The sequence below is a fragment of the Megascapheus bottae genome, chromosome 14, assembly GCF_031878675.1.
Source record: "Megascapheus bottae isolate mThoBot1 chromosome 14, mThoBot2.hap1, whole genome shotgun sequence".
NCBI classification, from domain to species: Eukaryota; Metazoa; Chordata; class Mammalia; order Rodentia; family Geomyidae; genus Megascapheus; species Megascapheus bottae.
In genome coordinates, this window is record NC_143522.1 from 32692386 (window position 1) to 32699225 (window position 6840).

Sequence of the window (6840 nt, forward strand, 5' to 3'; positions counted from 1 at the left end):
CATCTGTGATTTTAATAATTACATGCAATCAGATAGACACACAGCAGGTCACCCAGCCCACTTCTTCCCCGTATCAGTGTGTCTTGTGAATGTCAGCGTGTGAGTAGCTCTCTTCCAGATGGAGGCAGTGCTGGCCTCTGTAAAGACTGCGTCCCACTCATCAGACCAGACAGACAGAGCTGATGACCAGGTGTCAAAGTCTGTGCAGTGCCTGCCTGAGTCTTCATTCTGTGTCTATGGCAAGAGCAGCCATTCTAGTCTAGACCCATGCCCAGGGCCTGACTACCACACACAAAGTGAAGTGATGCCAGGGCTGGAGCTGAGTGGACCAAGAAGGGCAGAGAGGCCTGGGAATAGAGGGAGGGTGGGGAGGGCTCACACCTGCAGCTCCATGCTTTTAAGTGTGATATTTAGTGTCGTTATGAAGGAAGACTAATTGAAATCCTAGCCTTCACTGTTGCTGTGGGGAGCCTGCACTGGGATAGGAAAGGGCAGCCAAGCTTGACTTATGAAGAGAAAGACCATGGGATGTGGAGACAGGAAAGGCCTCTGCATCCCTTCTGTGCAGGAGAAGGGGGAGGGGTCTGCACCCCAGAGAGTGAAGTCCAGGCCCTGCCCAGCTCCCAGCCTGGGAGTCCTGTGCTGGGCGGGTTCCGGGCGCCCCCTGCTGGAGCTGAGCACCCCAGCCTTGGCCTCTGCATCCCTGAGTTTCACTCCCAGTCTCACAGGGCTGTGTCCTCATGTCCCAGCTGCTCAGGCCCAGAATCTCCTTGTCTTCCAGGATTCAAGGGCTGGATTAAATTCACTCTGTGCTTCCTCCACTGCAGATCCCACCAAGCCACTCTGGACCATTTCTGGAGGTTGTGGGACTCAGTTCACAGCATAGCTGGCTGTAGAGACAAAGGCAGAGGAGGAGATGGACAGGGTCTGTGGGGCTTCACCAGGCCAGGTCCAGATTCCTGCAGCTGTACCTGGACTGGTCTCCTGGGGACAAGAATAACGTTCATCTCACACATCACACACCCATGCCAGTCACTATGTTTAGTTCCAGGTCCAGGACCAGCTTCAGTTCCAGTTTTCCTGGGTTTGTCACTTTCCCCTTTGTAACAGTGTCTTTGAACATCTCTTATCATAAGCTCTCTCTCCTCTCCTGGATTCGAGTGAATGATATTTGGACTCTAGTCTCATCATATTATAAAATAAACTCCAACTATATCAGTGATTTTCATATAAGAGTTGAATCTTTAAAACTGGTAAAGAAAAAACAGGGAAAAGGTTCGTGATGGTATCTGAGGCAATAACCTCCATTCCAGAATCTTCAAAGCTTGAAAAAGAATGCAGAATGCACTAGCAAGTGTGCATTAACTCATGAGCTCTGCACAGAGGAGAGGAGAATGAACAAAGTGAAAGGACAGGACATAGATTCAGAGTGAGAATTTACAGGTCATATATCTGGTTATAAATATATGCAGATTTCAAAAGAAGTTAACTTCATCGAAAGAAAAGAAAATTAAAATGTGTTGACAATGTCAAAAGATATTTTCCAAGGAACAGAGGTGCCCAAACCTCTGGAAAATGCTATAGATTTTTATCAGTGATGTAAATTACTTTAAAAACAAGACATCTAGTCCCCTGTTTTTATCTTAAAAAAGACAAAACTTAGGATATGTGGGGCTACCACCATATTAGATCAGCTGTGCCTGTCTTAGGTGTCTCCAAGCTCATTAGTCTTCTTACCTGACATGGGCTCACCAAGTCCTTTTTACTTTGCTCCTGTCTTAGGCTAATAGCTGGAACTTTCCTGTCTTTGACTACCAGCCGTCCATTTAAGCAAACCAGACTTGAGGGGATGCACCTACTTCCATGGGAGCAAACGCCTGTCACATTAGCATTCATTTTTGGCGTTGACTTTGTTTTATTTTAGGCAAGCAATAGTAGACATATTACAATTATAGCGCATAAAAACAAATCCAAACTGATCAATCCTGCCCATCTTTGATCAAGTCCTAAAATAGTCTCTAGTAAAGATAACCAGTCACCGAAAGTTCAACATGTATCTGATTAACAATAATTATTTGTGTACATAGAGAAATCATCAAGTTGTCAAACTAAACATTAGACAGATTAATCGCTCAACTGAAAATGTTATATGGAGTTCCATCAAGCAAAATCTGGAACAAGCAGCTACACAAAAGGTGCTCATCACCGGCTCCAGAATATTCAATTGTTCTTACAATAAATCAATTCATTGATCAAGCTTAACAATTCCAGTCCTCATATGCTGATCAATGGCTTCTGAGATCTACAGCGCAGTATTCAAAGCATTCTCTGTAGACACTGCAGTGGCAAGGGCAATCCTCGTGGCAGTAACGGCAGCTACAGATGTGGCAATGGCCACCACCACGGTCAGGAAAATACCAAAGTCTCTTTTACTGATGAGCTGGAAAGCATTCTCCTCTGCCTGTACAGGCACTGGTATATACTGAGGGGCTCTGACTACAATAGCCAGAGAAAACAGGGAAGCATTCCAACATTAACTAAGAAAACAGCATTACTAATAGAGATTGAAACCAATAGAAAAACAAAGACTATCACCCAAGCAAACTGTATCATAGCAAAGCAATGGAAGAACTGGAAATACTGAAGAAGTATTGGTGAGAGGAAGTGGCCAAGACTGTGCAGGTCCCAGCAGCGTGATCGTGATCCTCAAGGCGACGTTGATAGGGTCGTCACTGCCTCATGGATCCACTCGGGGAACTGCACTCGTAGAAGAGTCTTCATCTTGACCAACCTGCTTCCGAGGAGTCTCCACCATGTCACCTATCAGTCTCTCTGGCACCCAAATGGGACTGTCAGCATCCTGTGGAAAAACACAAACTCTTCCTCGCCCCCACATGAGGACAGGGTCTGGTCCTTTCCAGTTTCCAGAGAGAATATCTTTCCACAATACTAAAGGTTTATGACCTCTAGGAGGATTAAAATGTCCATCTCCTGCAGAACGTCCTTCAGCATCAAGAGTTACAAGGTTTAAAGTAAAAAGAGCTATAGCAAGTTTATCCTGGAGAGTCTTCCAATCTCCCCCTTTTTGCTTTAAACTACTGTTCAAAAATGACTCTGGTCCCTTCATTTTAGGGGGGTTATGGGCGAAGATCCATTTTCTGTAACTTCTTCAAGCTGACTCAGTGGTGTTGTCTCTATATTTTGCCAGGGACCCAAAAAAGCTTTAGCCTGTTTTCAACTATTCTGAACCCGAGCACAGGCTTTCTAAATCACTACCACTTAATTCTTTCTCTCTCAAGTATTTTCCAAGCGTCTCTGGGCTTCTTCTCACTTGTTCTTAAGCTGTTTCTTTGGGTGAAAGTAAGCACTCCTGAGTAAGTTGTCACATAGGAAATGTTACTCGGGGGAGGTCTCCCTGTTTCAGTGCTTTCTCCAAATCTAATTTATGTAGATCCCATTGTGGCACATTAAGAAGCCCTTCCTTTAAAACCAAGGACTTACTTTGCTATCATATCCACATAAGCCTCAACTGTGGCTTCTTTTACTGCACTACCATTAGCTTTAAGTAAATCATTTGTAATTCTAACCATTTGGTTCTTAGAAACATATGAACCCATCATTCCCGCTCTTTTTAAAAAAAAAAATCAAAACTCCTTTCACTCACACATTCGCGGTTGTTCCAGTGTGAACCCATTCGGTTCTATTCTAAAATATCCTCGCCCTTACACTGCTCTGGCCAGAGACTCCCGCGAGGTTCCTCCCTACCATGCCCGAAGTGACCTGCGCTTTGGAGGTGATCTGGGAATACTCTGTTACAATCATTTACTATTAAAACACCTAGCTGCTTCTGCTGTGCTTGCCTGTCCGCTTTGACACAGCTCCAGCTTCTTTTTGGGTTGATTTCTTTGTGGGTTTTTTCAGGTTTCTCTGGTTTTTCAGTCTTTTCTTTAGCCTTAGCTTTGGGAGAAGTTTTTAGTTTTTCTTTTTTAAGCACTCTCGTGCACTTTCATACCCCTTTTCTGCCCCACGTTGGGCGCCAGTATGTCGGGGTCCTTCATCCCTAGTCCCTCACCACTAGTAGGAAGGATGGGTAAAAACACACCCTGCCTAGGCCAAGCCACGAGAGGAGAGACCCACTGTCCTTCCGCACTCAGCCTTCCTTCCCCGGAGCACGAACAGACATGCCACACAGCTTCATCAAGGCAGGAAGATCCCTCTCTCTATTCTCTAAGTCCCTCCTCCTTATATTGGGTGAAGGAGCCTATCAGTATACAAGTTGGACAGGACAAAGAGGTCCACGTGTTTTATCCCTACTACAAGCCTCAGCAGAAAGTTATTAGACATGGCGTTACTCGGCCCCCAACAGTCTAGAGTAATGGACCATGTGTGTAATCTTAGTGATCTACTCATGCAGCTTCACTCTGGACAATTAGTTTGAGCAGAGCTAAGACATTTTTGCTAGATGTCATCTCCATCATAACCAGGCAATAGCAGAACTAGAGATGAGTCTCTAGCGGCATGGTGCCAGCCCAACAGACACAAGAACCATAAAGTGAGAACTCTAGTCTAACAAAAGACTAAACACCACACCACACAATACTGCTCTCATCAGTTAGAATGACTGTGATATCTGAGCAGTGATGGAGTTCACCGTACATAACTACCTTTCTTCATCGCCATGTACCATGCTTAAATAATAAATTTCGTCAAATGCAGAGTTGAGCTGTGGACCTGGAGTGCGCCTGCTCTCCACTGAATTTTCAGATGGAATTCAACACAGCCATGTTAGTCATGTTAACATCCCTGACTACTTCCTTGCAGCTTCCACATTAAAGACATGAGGGTTCATCCAGAAAACCATGCAATCTGGTTCCTGCGTCCTGCCGTCCTCCTGTTCCGCTCTTCCCCTGTGATGCATCTCCACAGAGCCACAGCCTCCTCCTGGACTCCTCAGGGGTCTGAGGAAGGCAGCTCCTGAGCCAACTCCTGGGTTCCTAAGCAGGACAAAGCCATCATCCTATTGGTACAGAAGACTTGTTTCCCATCCCGAGCCTGACCTGCCTTCCCTAGCGTTGAGAACTCAGGCTGATCACCGTCCCCACTCTCCCACACAGGTGGACACTTCTGCTTGAGCCGGTCCATGATCCCCTCCACTCACCCCGGGTCACCCACAGCCTCCTGCCCCAAGGGAGATCAAGAGGGCCTGCTCAAGAGTCTCTGAACACTTGTGCCAATGAAATGTCTTCACATTAATGCGAAGATAAACTTCCAGACAAGCAGTGTGCTTTCAGATTGTGTAGATCACAACGACTTGTGTGCGTCTATTTTCCAAGTCAGCAAATCTCAGGTGATCTGACACCCACTGTGGAAGTAGCCATGAGAGTTCACTGTGTAGGGAGGGTACATAATGTGTGTCTATATATACACACATATATATACTCCTTGTCTGTACCTATTTTTTAATATATTTTTATTGTAATTAATAGAAGGATTTCATGATATTTGCCAGATAAATGGTGTCTTAATTCCCACACATTGATACCCTTTCACATGTCATGGTCCCCATTTCCCTTCCCCCTCCCCCACCCCTCATCTTGTTTTCCCCCATTCCCTATCCAATTTCAGATAACCAAATACAATTATATCCGATATATCAGATAACAAAGTGAGATAGTGTAGCAATATGAGATAACCAAGGGACAGTAGACATGATGAGAGATAACATAGTACCTTCAGAACAACAATGATTAATTATATGGCTTATGTTTATATCATATTTTAAATGACAAGTTTAACAAACAATTGTTCAAGGAGGAAATGTCTAATTACATTCTTTGGGACTTAGTCTCTAGAACTTAATCAAAATTAGGCTAACGGTTTGTATGTCATAGAAACATATCAGTTTATGAAATAAAACATTATGATTATAGAGTCATAGGTTTTTTTGTCTATATAGTTATGTTTGTATTTCCATTACCATGTCCATTGCTTTGGGTATTCAGTTATTGAGTCCTCTCTCTTGTACACTTTGGATTTAATAACCGCATATTAAGGATACCATGCGTCTTTTGTTCCTTAGGTCTTGACTTGTCTCACTCAGCATGATTTGCTCTAGATTCATCCACTTCCCTGCGAATGCCATTATTTTATCTTGTCTGTTGGCTATGTAGAATTCCATTGTGTATATATACCACATTTTCTGTATCCATTCATCTGCAGTAGGGCATCTGGGTTGTTTCCATCGCCTGGCTATTGTGAATAGTGCAGAGATGAACATAGCTGAGCAGGTGTCTTTATAATATCCTGGGTCATGCTGTTCAGGATAGGTGCCCAGCAGTGGTATGGCGGGATCATAGGGAAGGTCTATTTTCAGTTCTTTAAGGAACCTCCACACTGCTTTCCAGAGTAGCTGAACTAGTTTACAATCCCACCAGCAGTGCAGTAGGGTTCCTTTTTCTCCACAACCTCGCCAGCAACTGTCATTGTCTGAGTTCAAAGTCTTGGCCATTCTTGTTGGGGTAAGGTGGTATCTTAAGGTTGTTTTTATTTGCATTTCCTTTATGACCATAGATGATGAACATTTTCTCATATGTTTTTCTGCCATTTTAATCTCTTCTTATGATAGGTCTCTCTTTAGTTCCCTTGCCCATTTAGTGAATGGTTTATTGGGATTTGGGGGGATTAGTTTCTTGAGTTCCCTGTAGATACTGGATATTAAGCATTTGTCAGATATATTGTTAGTGAATATCTTTTCCCAGTTGGTTGGCTGTCTCTCTACTTTTGCAACTATGTTTTTATCTGTACAGAAACTTTTTATTTTTAGGTAGTCCCATTTATCGA